Genomic DNA, 11,997 nt, shown 5'->3' on the forward strand with positions numbered 1-11,997 from the left:
ACAACTATGAGGAAATAAATTTATGTTGCTTATGCCACCCACTTTGTGATGTTTTCTTATGACCTCCCAGGAAAACTAATACAGATGCATTCTCCTAGATACATACCGTGTTTTAAGAACACAAATTATCCCTAATCCACTTCCTGGTCTAGACCCCTTCTTCCACCTGGCACAGTCAGACAAGACATGAGAGGATTACTCTCTGAAGAAAGTGACCAGAAGATGCCCAAGAATTAGAGGTATTAGATACAAAGGATATTTAGGAATAATGCTAAAAGGAGGAAAATTACATGAAAAATCTATACTTCTGAGTAGTAAGAGTCTCAGCACTTTTTATCATCTTGGCTCCTAGATAATTAGTTAGGCATATTCCATTCTGGCCCTCTGGTAGAATTTTGGATATTTCAGATCTTAAGATTTGAATTTTCTCCAAAAAATCCTGTCATCCTACAGGGGAAAACACTAACTTATAAACTCCACCCAAAGGATGGGATTTCTAAATAAAATTTTGTGTCTCCCTCTCAAATATGAATGAATATCCAATAGTGGCCTAACAGTTGAGAAAAGTTTTTAATGTGACAAACAATACTCAGAACTAATTAAAAAAATTTAGAAGACAAAAAGTGCAGAGGACAAAAATGTCAAAGAAATATTCGTGAAAAAAAACAATGTGAATCCATTTTTAAAAAAGAAGAATATTCAGAAACCAAAGTATTTTGAAATAAAAAAATAAATAAAACCAAAATTTTAAAGCTTAAAGTGTGAAGATAAGTTTGAAGACGTAATCTAGAAATTGAAACAAAAGACAAGAAAATGGAAAATAGAAAATTAGAGCATTGATCTTTAAGTCTTAACATTAAATTAGTAGTTTTTCCAAAAAGAAAAGAAAATGTAAAGCAGAAAGTGATAAAGTTTCATAATTAAATTCCCAAAATTTAAAGTAATAAAGAGAAACATTACACATACCAAGGAACAAAATATTTAGTTTAAAAAACTATGGAGTTGTAAGTTTATAAGCTTATAGGATGATAAATAAAAGGTAAATAAAAAAGAACAATTCCACTAGCCCTGGAATGTGTAAAGGGACTAATGGTAAGACTGGACATTTGATAAAAAGGAAAGAAAACAATTGCTTCAAATTTCTCAAGAATTATTAATTCTCAAGAATATACAAAGGATATTAATTCTCAATGATTACTATTTTAAATCTGGTAATTCCAAACTGTTTAATTGCAAATTTTTATGGCAATCTCATTTAATTCAAAAGAAATGTTGCTTACCAAGGAAATGAAAAAAAATTAGTTCCATAGTTGGTGAACCCCTCTGGCCTTCCCTGGTGGCTCAGAGGGCAAAGAATCTACCTGCAATGGGGGAGGGAAGCCTGGGTTTGATCCCTGAGTCAGGAAGATCACCCGGAGAAGGAAATGCCTACCCACTCCAGCATTCTCGCCTGGAGAATCCCACGGACAGAGGACCTGGTGGGCTACAGTCCATGGAGTCGCGGAGTCAGACACAGCTAAGCAACTAATGCTTTCACTTTCACTTTCAAGGCAATTCAAGTGAAAGGGGAAAGAGATAATGTGAGAAGGTATTTTTGGAGAAATCTCTGTTGCAATCCCCATCAACTACTCTATCAAGGGAGAGGGGTGCGCAGTATCTGCTTCAACTCAAGTCTGGTAAGTGAGGGATTCAACTTAACCACTAGAGACTAGTAAATGTCCTACATGGTATGGAGTCAGTGTGGCATAAACTCTGGCTCCTGCCCAGAAGGTAAAACATAAACAGAGAACTCATCTAATGGGTTCCCTCAAGTCATGATATATTGCCTATCAGTTCAGTTCAATTGCTGAGTCGTGTCCAAACTCTTTGCGACCCCATGGGCTGCAGCACACCAGGCTTCCCTGTCCATCACCAACTAGATTGTCTATAGCAAACTAAAATTTCTTGGAATCTTCTTCCAACTACTTTTTCCAGATCATTCTGTTTGAGAAATACACTGTCTTCTATGATCAACAGGGGTGATTACAGACAGATATTGCCCAGAAAAGAACTGGGTATTTTGCCTTAGAATAGTCTTTTCCAGTATGCATGTCATTTCATAAAATATGGACAAATCCTTCTTTGACCAAAATAAAATCTAAGTATAACGTTAATTAACAGGAAATCTATGCTTAAATTGCCACCTGCATGCAAATACGTAGTATCAGATCAGATCAGATCAGATCAGTAGTATAGTATTCACTTATTTCCTTTGGCGTGTGAGAGATTTGACTGTCTGGATTACCTTTCTAGAAGTTGGTTGTGTCCATGGAGTATAATTTTATCACACTCTCAGCCATGTGCTTGGTTTCTTAGGTTATTCTGAATCATCAGTTACATGCTACTAAGAAAAACCCTTACCCCTTAATTGCATGCAAATATTTCTTTTCTATTATGTGAATTATTTTTTTATTTGCTTTCTTATTTTTGTCTTTACCATCAGTTTCACTGTCTTTCCCTTTGCTTGCCAGAGCGCCATTTTTGTTCCCTCTGAAGCCTCTCTAATCAGTCATTCCTCTGATCTTCCCATGCTATGGTACATTCCTGTACCACAGGTGTATGGAACATGATGACTTATCTATGATTCTAGAAAATAATTATCTAAATCTTCATTTTACCATTTCAATAAAGGAAAAAATTCTCTAAGGGATAATAGATTAAACTAACTAAATCAGTACTATTTTCTCCTGTCTACTAATTCTCTGGATATCTGGTTAGACTTAATGTGTGCCTATTGTCATGAGTTTGGTATTTTTGGATGCTCTGCTGCTGCTGCTGCTAAGTCGCTTCAATCGTGTCCGACTCTGTGCGACCCCATAGACGGCAGCCCACCAGGCTTCCACGTCCCTGGGATTCTCCAAGCAAGAACACTGGAGTGGGTTGCCATTTCCTTCTTCAATGCATGAAAGTGAAAAGTGAACGTGAAGTCACTCAGTCGTGTCTGACTCTAGCGACCCCATGGACTGCAGCCCACCAGGCTTCTCCGTCCACGGGATTTTCCAGGCAAAAGTACTGGCGTGGGGTGCCATTGCCTTCTCCGTTTGGATGCTCGCATGATTCTAATTATGTACACCTTCCTCAACATTATGAAAGTTAGTCTCCGAAGCAGACTTCCTGAGGTACAGCATATCCTGTCACCCTAGACTACGTTTTTTCCCTTCTACTATTATCATTGCCATAAGCATTAAATGAGATAGTGAGAAAATACAGATCATCTGAGAGCTTTTCTATGCCAATGAATTCCTTTCTTGTCTTTTAAGGTTTAACCAATGACTCGTAAACTTTTTAGTCCGCTAATCGTAAATATATAGATGATAAGCACTTTTCTATCCATGTATATGCATTCTCTTGACTTATAATCCACTCATGCTTAGCACTGTTGCTTTCAGGGATGAGGAGAAAATTAGTTGAAAACAAAAAGGAAGACCTGAGTAGAAAAGCAAAGTGGAAGATGGAATACTTGTTTTCAAATATTTCAAGACTATAGAAAGGAAGTTATGTTATAAATATTTTCCAAGTTGGAGAAAAGTAAGTAGCATATTCCTTGAAATTAAAGAGTAAAGGCTTTTTATATGAGTGTGTATTTGTACATTATATATAAAACTTTCTGTGTAGCAAACAAGGGGAACCTATAATCTTCATTTTATACTTGGACATTTTTTTCACAGAAAGAAAATTCAGAGACCCTGAAAGTAAGTTACTATGATTAACTTTTTAAATAAAATTTAAAAAGCTAAGCAGCATTTAATTGACTTCATTGGTATTTAAATAAGTTTTTATTAGTACATCTCTACTTTGTCATTCTTAACCTATAATTACTTAACAAATGAAGAGCCTGCACTGCTTTATAACTCTGAGGATGTTCAAATAATTATACTGCAAAATGAAAAAATATATCAATATGAGATTTTTTGGTTCTGACATAAACATTTTAATTGAGTCATGGCACTACACAATTCTGAATTCTCCACTTCTTTGTGAATCTTTTCCATTTCTTTTTCATATTCTTTTTGATTCTAGAAGAATTCCTTTGTATTTTTAGGCTGCTCACATACTTCTATTCAACAGTGCATAGCCAAATTCAAACAACTATTGAGAAAATTTTAAAAAAAAGGAAAAATAATGAAGATGGTTCTCAAGACAATATGTTTTTAAATGAAAAGGTCATTGTGTGAAATAATAAGTTTTGATCCACAAAAAGCTTGATATATATTTATAAATTCTATATGGAGTTCAATAGTCACTAAACAGTTTCTGTTTATTAACTCAGTCTATATGGTCTTTTATTCTATCAGCTAGTAGAAAAGGTAGTTTGAAGATGGTTTCTTCTGGAAATACTTAATGATGTTCTATTATCTCACATATTCTTTTTTTGATTTCTTATCATTAAAACTGTAATTATTCATTCATTTATTCCATTTATCTCATATTATGCTAATCAGTTACTGTATAATTGTCCCTGGATATATAATTAAGAACAAAACAGCATTCCTCATCATGGAACTTAATGTCCCTAAAGATAGACAGACAATGAACAGATGTTTACAATACAGATAACAAGAGAAAGAGAAGAGTGTAGGAACATATAAGAGATGTGCAAAACAAACCTGGTATTTCAGGGAAATCTTATAAGATGAGAAAGCAGGATGTGATCCTTGAGAGAAAGGTTCAATTCAGTTCAGTCACTCAGTCGTGTCCGACTCTTTGTGACCCCATGGACTGCAGCATGCCAAGTCTCCCTGTTCATCACCAACTCCTGGAGTGTACTCAAACTCATGTCCATTGAGTCGGTGATACCAACCAACTATCTCATCCTCTGTCCTCCCCTTCTCCTCCTGCCTTTAATCTTTCCCAGCATCAGGGTCTTTTCAAATGAGTCAGTTCTCCACATCAGGTGGACAAAGTACTGGAGTTTAAGCTTCAGCATCAGTCCTTCCAATGAATATTCAGGACTGATTTCCTTCAGGATTGACTGGCTGGATCTTCTTGCAGTCCAAGGGACTCTCAAGAGTCTTCTCCAACACCACAGTTCAAAAGCGTCAATTCTTCAGCGCTCAGCTTTCTATATTGCCCAAAACTCATATCCATACATGACTACTGGAAAAACCATAGCTTTGACTAGATGGATTATTGGCAAAGTAATGTTTCTGCTTTTTAATATGCTGTCTAAGTTGGTCATGGCTTTTCTTCTAAGGAGCAAGCATCTTTTAATTTTATGGTTGCAGTCACCATCTGCAATAATTTCGGAGGCCCCCCCCTAAAAAAATAAATGAATAAACTGTCACTGTTTTCACTGTTTTCCCATCTACTTGCCATGAAGTGATGGGACCAGATGCCAAGATCTTTGTTTTCTGAAAGTTGAGCTTTAAGCCAACTGTTTTCCCTCTCCCCTTTCACTTTCAGCAAGAGGCTCTTTCATTTTTCTTCACTTTCTGCCATAAGGGGAGTGTCATCTGCATATCTGAGTTTATTGATATTTCTCCTGGCAATCTTGATTCCAGCTTGTGCTTCATTCAGCCCAGCATTTCTCATGATGTACTCTGCATGTAAGTTAAATAAGCAAGGTGACAATATACAGCTTCGATGCACTCCTTTTCCTATTTGGAACCAGTCTGTTGTTCCATGTCTAGTTCTAAGGGTTGCTTCTCGACCTGCATACAGATTTCTCAGGAGACAGGTCAGGTGGTCTGGTAATCCCATCTCTTTCAGAATTTTCCACAGTTTGTTGTTACCCACACAGTCAAAGGCTTTGGCATAGTCAATAAAGCAGAAATAGATGTTTTTCTGGAACTCTCTTGCTTTTCCAATGATCCAATAGATGTTGGCAATTTGATTTCTTGTTCCTCTGCCTTTTCTAAATCCAGCTTGAACATCTGGAAGTTCACAGTTTACAAACTGTTGAAGCCTGGCTTGGGGAATTTTAAGCATTACTTTGCTAGTTTGTGAGAAGAGTGCAATTGTGCAGTAGTTTGAGCATTCTTTGGCATTACCTTTCTTTGGGAGAGGCAGTGGGTTGAAGAAAAGGAAGACCATTCCAAGCAGAGTAAATATCAAATTTATGTAAGGACCCTGCCAAGAAGCAGTCAGGGAAGAGATACCTAGAAGTCTACAAGTGGTATTTTAACTTCCTGGTCCCAAGGGAATGCAAATATAGGAGCAGAAAGCTGAGTAAAGATAAGGGAATGTTTCTGAAAAAATAAGCAGGGCCAAATGAGAATGGTCCAGATAAAAATATGTGTGTGTTTTGAAGAAGAATAGCATTGGCCAATGTGCTTTTTGCAGATGTTCTTCTGTCTACAGCGTGAAGAATATAGCATGAAGAAATATAAAATTGTCACTGGAGAGACCACTTATTGGGTAATTACAATAATCCAGATGAGAAATTGTTTGAATTGGGGTTTAGCAGTGGATGGAGTTGAGGTATATTTAAGAACTCAGGAAGGACTTGGTGATTGGGCAGAATGAATTGAATGGTAAAAAAGAGGAAAAATTTGAAGATGACACTAGATTTTTGGTTTGATAAACTATGTGGGTCTAGTCCTATTCATTGGGATAGGTGACTGTTGGGAATTCAAGTGACGATTTCTATTATAATAAATGGATCCAGGCTAAGGAGAGTCAGTCCTGTAGGAGTAAAATTGGCTTAAAGATGATACTTAAGGTGTATTAGAATACGAACTGAGGATATGTGTTGTTGTTTCTGAATTATATATTAGACCTCAAGCTACATTCCAGGAAGGGACTCCTAAAAGCATTGCTAGTTAAAACTGGAAGTAGCTATAGAAAGAAATACTAACATTTCCCTTTTGGTCTAGATTCTGGATGAGCTAGAAAAACCCAAAGATCCTCTTTACTGTCAGCATGCAATTGCATGGAGAAGAAGTGCTTGGAAGTACTTGACAGCTGTTTTGCCTGAGTATTTCTCAGTATAGGAGTATTGGTGGAGCAAGTCATGTGAAGAAGGGAAGAAATTTAGAGTTACAGGTAAGAATGTCCCCAATACTTAGTGTCCTATGCCTTTTGAGGCCATGAAAGTGAAAGTCACTGATTATTGTGGGGTTAGACAATGAGGGAGGAGTCAAATCAGCCACTAGCAATTCCAAATGACTTGCCACTTTGAAAGGATTGGGTCCATCCATTGCTAAACATTAACCAACAGAGCATGGTTTTTATCAATATTGCTCTATGTCTTTCAATTCATATATTCAGTACACTGCCCTGGAAACAGTATAATACAAGATATTAGTGATGTCCAGGTCCTAAGGGAACATTCTAACACAGAAAGCTAAATGTTTCCACATCCCTGCATAGAGAATTAAAAGATGAAGATGATCGGACAAAGGCATCCTGGGAAGGAAAACATTCCAGTTAAATGTACATAGAAGTAAGAAAGCATATGGGAGTAATTTAAAGCACATTTGGAGAGTTTCATGAAGTCTAGGATATCTAGAGAGAAGATGAAATAAATGTGCAGAGATAAGAGCAGGGTGTTTCCCCTTCTCTCTGAGTTGAGTTGGTATTTTATTCTCAAGGATAATCCATTCACTAATTCTAAGCATGGATTTATATAGTATTTACAATTTGCAAAAACATTACTAGCAATGTTAAAAAGTAACAACTGAAGGGGGAGATATTGAACACTGAAACACCTCAGCAGAGAAATAAAAGAATCAGGGAAGTTATTGCGATAGTCAGGGTAGATAACATTTAAATTAGTTGGGTTTAGATGGCAGTGGAGAACAAGAGGAGAGGACCGGAAAAGCAATCATGCTACAACTGCTGAGCTGAAAAGGTGTGGCAACTCTAGCCTGCGAAGGTTAACATATTTACTATCTATACTTAAAATTTGCAGGCTCCTGGTTTAGACTACTTTTTGTAGAAGTGGAGGTAGTGAGTTATATAGAGAGGCCTAACCAAGGAGCAGTTTTAGGATGGGACATACTATGTGAATGGAGGAGAAAGGATATTAATGATTTTGAAATGAATAGATGACTGGGAAGAAGGTCTCAGCAAAAGAGGATGGAAGCATTAGCTTTTATAGAAGGAGGGGTCTTTTTCCATAGACAGAAGTGGAAAGATTAAGGCTGAATTTGGATGGAAATACATTTATCGTAGAAGAAAAGATTGCAGCCCTCAAGTCCAGTGGCTCTTTTATCCTAAGATGTAGGAAGTATAGTCATTTGCTGAGATTCTGGTGAGGATGGATGAGAAGTAGCTTGCAGGAAATGGTAGGGTTTGAACAACCACTTTGAGGGATTGGCAGAAAAGCAAAATATATAAACAACCTTACCTTCCTTGTCAGGTCCTGGGAAGAAAGGAGCCTGTAGACTAGAGGTTAGTACTGGTACTTACCACTCAGTTATATGACAGCTGTTCTCTTTCCACAGAACTAGAGGAATAACCACGAGAGAACCCTACTGTTTTTCTGTTCTGTTTGTATTATACTGTTACCAGGGATTAAAGTGTTAAAGATTAACTCCAAGCACTTGGCTTTGAGAGAAATAAGTTTCAACTGGTTATTGAATTTAAGGTGTTGTACTACACTCTTTTGAGAGTATGGAGATGTGATTATATCTTTCATAGAGCTCACAACTGATCTGTAAAAGCAATACATGCATGAATAAGGAAAGTCAGAAAAGACTGAGCACTGTTATACAGCCAAGGTTAAACAAAGTCTATAGAAAAATAAAAGAAATAAATACTTTGTCACAGAAGTGGAAGTAAGCTTCAAATAAGGAAAAAGGATATTTGTACCTAAATAATATAAAGTGACTTCGTTATGTCTTTGATACAGGAATTTTTTCATTTTGCTTTGTTTTTGACTAAATATGTTCTACCCAATAGAAAACAACCATGGACAGAAGGTATATGATCCTGTTTTAAGTTAGAGAAAATCCTACTTTAAGAGAAGATCCTGTTTGAAGTTCCATGAAAATGGAATTTGTGGTTAGTTATCATCTCTTTTATAAAGATCTAAATTAAAGTGTGATATTAATGATTCTAACAAAGATATCATAAAATAATAATACATGGCTAAAACTTTACTTATACCTCATAGATTACTTTATGTTTTTGTACATCCTAGGATAAGTTATTGGAAAAGGCAATGGCAACCCACTCCAGTACTTTTGCCTGGAAAATCCAATGGACAGAGGAGCCTGGTAGGCTGCAGTCCATGGGGTCGCTAAGAGTCAGACACGACTGAGTGACTTCACTTTCACTTTTCACTTTCATGCATTGGAGAAGGAAATGGCAACCCACTCCAGTGTTCTTGCCTGGAGAATCCCAGGGACAGGGGAGCCTGGTGGGCTGCCGTCTATGGGGTCGCACAGAGCCGGACACGACTGAAACGACTTAGCAGCAGCAGCAGCAGCAGGATAAGTTATTATTCATATATGTGAATCTAATCAAGGCTTTTCTGACATACTGAAAGTCTGTATCTATTCAACATGAGACTTTTCCATAAAACTTTAAACCTTCAAATATTTAAAATGTGTGAATCCATGTAGTTCTGATATGCTTAAAATCTTAGTGGGCATCCAAAGATTTGAATGTTGGTTATGAACTCTTAAAAGGCAATGACTCCTCCACATCTCTATAACTGAATATTACTTTACATAGTAGAATTTCAAAAATAACAATTGATATAATGATTCCTTCTTTTCTATTCCACTTTTTTCTGTTTCGTTTAACTTGTAGTAGAAAATAAACAAAATGAGATGTATAAAGAACTCTAATTTTAAGTACCTGATTTGAGGAGCCACCCAGTTGTATAACTACAACCTACATGCAAACAGAGAATCAACCATCACTCCAGAAGTTTTTTTCATGCCCTCTGTCAATCAGTGTCCCTCCTAGAAGTAGCCATTATTTTGATTTTTTATCAAAACACCCTTAAAAGTTTACATTGAAAAGTTAAGAAATATTTTCGATACAATTAATTTGGTAAAATTAAATATTTATATTCTTAGACAGCCAGTCACAGAAATAACAAAGATTATCCAAATGTAAATTTCCCAGTTCGACTTTCTACAGTGACTGAGTTCACTTGGTAATTACCGCCAGCATCAGCTCATTTTGTGTTGTGCTGTGTGGACCAGAAATAAAAAGCCTCTTTAATGGCAACCCTTCAAAAGCATTACTCAAGAGTCATGATCATGTTCTAATTATTATTGGATGTGTACTGAATCTCAAATAAAGTCAGAGTCTTTGAAGGAAAAGAAAGCCTACATTTCATGCCCCTAAGTTAATGAAGATAAAAATTCAAGGTTTGTACATTGATGGCAACTACAAAAGCTTTGTTAAGATAATAGCCTTACTCTTCTTCTCACATCACAGTGATGCTTCTGTTAAAGAACTTCACAGAAGTTGGGGAGATTGAATAAAATTGATGAATAATGGCTGTCAATCAGTGGTGCAAAATAGTAATGCCATTCACTTCATTCTAGTGTAACTTGTCATATTTTCCAGATTTTTAAAAACCAGAACACAAGATCTTTATGTGTACTGCATGAGACAGTATTACACCCTCATGGAGCCTTGGACATAAAGGATATTCTTAATGGTAAATGGCAGATTTGTCATGGCATGTACTTCTATGTTAGGGAAGTTAAAAGAGGGAAGTGGAATGAACTTAATTGAGTGTTAGTGAATTATACATACGTGACAGGCAAGGGGTTAAGACTTTTGTATTAGTAAAGTTGAACAGGAGATTCCTTAATTCAGGAAGTAATTGTACAGCCTCAAATATGAGGGACTGGGTTATATATATATATTCTCCAAAGGAAAAAAAAGAATGAGAATTCCTGCCTCTCTAATTATTTGGTTGAGTGGGGAAGGAAAAAGATATACCATGAACAAAGAAATTTCTCCATACCCTAAAGGACAGATGTTAAAATGATTGTCAGATTGGCCACTTAATGCAAAAAGCTGTCTCACTGGAAAAGACTCTGATGCTGGGAAGGATTGAGGACAGGAGGAGAAGGTGGCAACAGAGGATGAGATGTTTCGATGGCATCATCAACTCAATGGACATGAGTCTGAGCAATTTCTGGGAGATAGTGAAGGACAGTGAAGCCTGGTGGGCTACAGTCCATTGGGTCACAGAGTCAGACACAGCTGAGCAACTGAGCAACTGAACAACCACAGCAAATCACTAGACCCATCTCTTTTTTGAGTATCCTGCATACTCTAGCTTTACCCAGAATGTTGTTTTCCTCCTTGAAAAGCATCTATTGTTCTTTTCTTTTGTTTCCTTGATGATTTAGCTCCAAAGTTATACTCTTCAAAGCTACTTATCTTTGTGACCCCATGGACTGTAACCTGCCAGGGACCCAATGAACTGTAGCCCGAAAGGCTCCCCCATCCATTGGGTTTTCCAGGCCAGAATACTGGAGTGGGTTGCCATTTTCTTCTCCAGTGGATCTTCCCTACCCAGGGATCGAATCCAGGTCTCCTGCATTACAAGCAGACTCTTTACCATCTGAGCTACCAGGGAAACACCAATTATGTGCACCACAATGTATATTAACATTGTTAACATCTGTTAACATTTCCTCATTGGTGAAGTGTAAATCTCATATTACAGAGCTGTGATCTGCTGAAGATTGCTTTTGTCCCTACAAGGAAGTACCACAAAGAAGGACAATGCAATGTGCTTAGTATTCTTAGTATCTAATATGCAAGAAGTGGATCAGTAAATTATTGAACAGAGGAAATAAATGTTGCTTCTGTGTTGTGGAAGCTTGGCATACTCCACCAGAGCAAGAATCCAAAATTTTAGAGGTAAGCTTCAGTTTTATCACTGAGAAACCATAATTCCAATCAAACCAGATTATCTGAAGGCATGCAAATGGAATGGATAAAGAGTAGTAATTGAGGAAAATGGAATTTAATTTGCTGCCAAGTGATTCTACTCAATAAACAAATAAAAAATACTCAATAAACTGAGTAGTATCT

The sequence above is a fragment of the Bos indicus genome, chromosome 2, assembly GCF_029378745.1.
Source record: "Bos indicus isolate NIAB-ARS_2022 breed Sahiwal x Tharparkar chromosome 2, NIAB-ARS_B.indTharparkar_mat_pri_1.0, whole genome shotgun sequence".
Taxonomy (NCBI): domain Eukaryota; kingdom Metazoa; phylum Chordata; class Mammalia; order Artiodactyla; family Bovidae; genus Bos; species Bos indicus.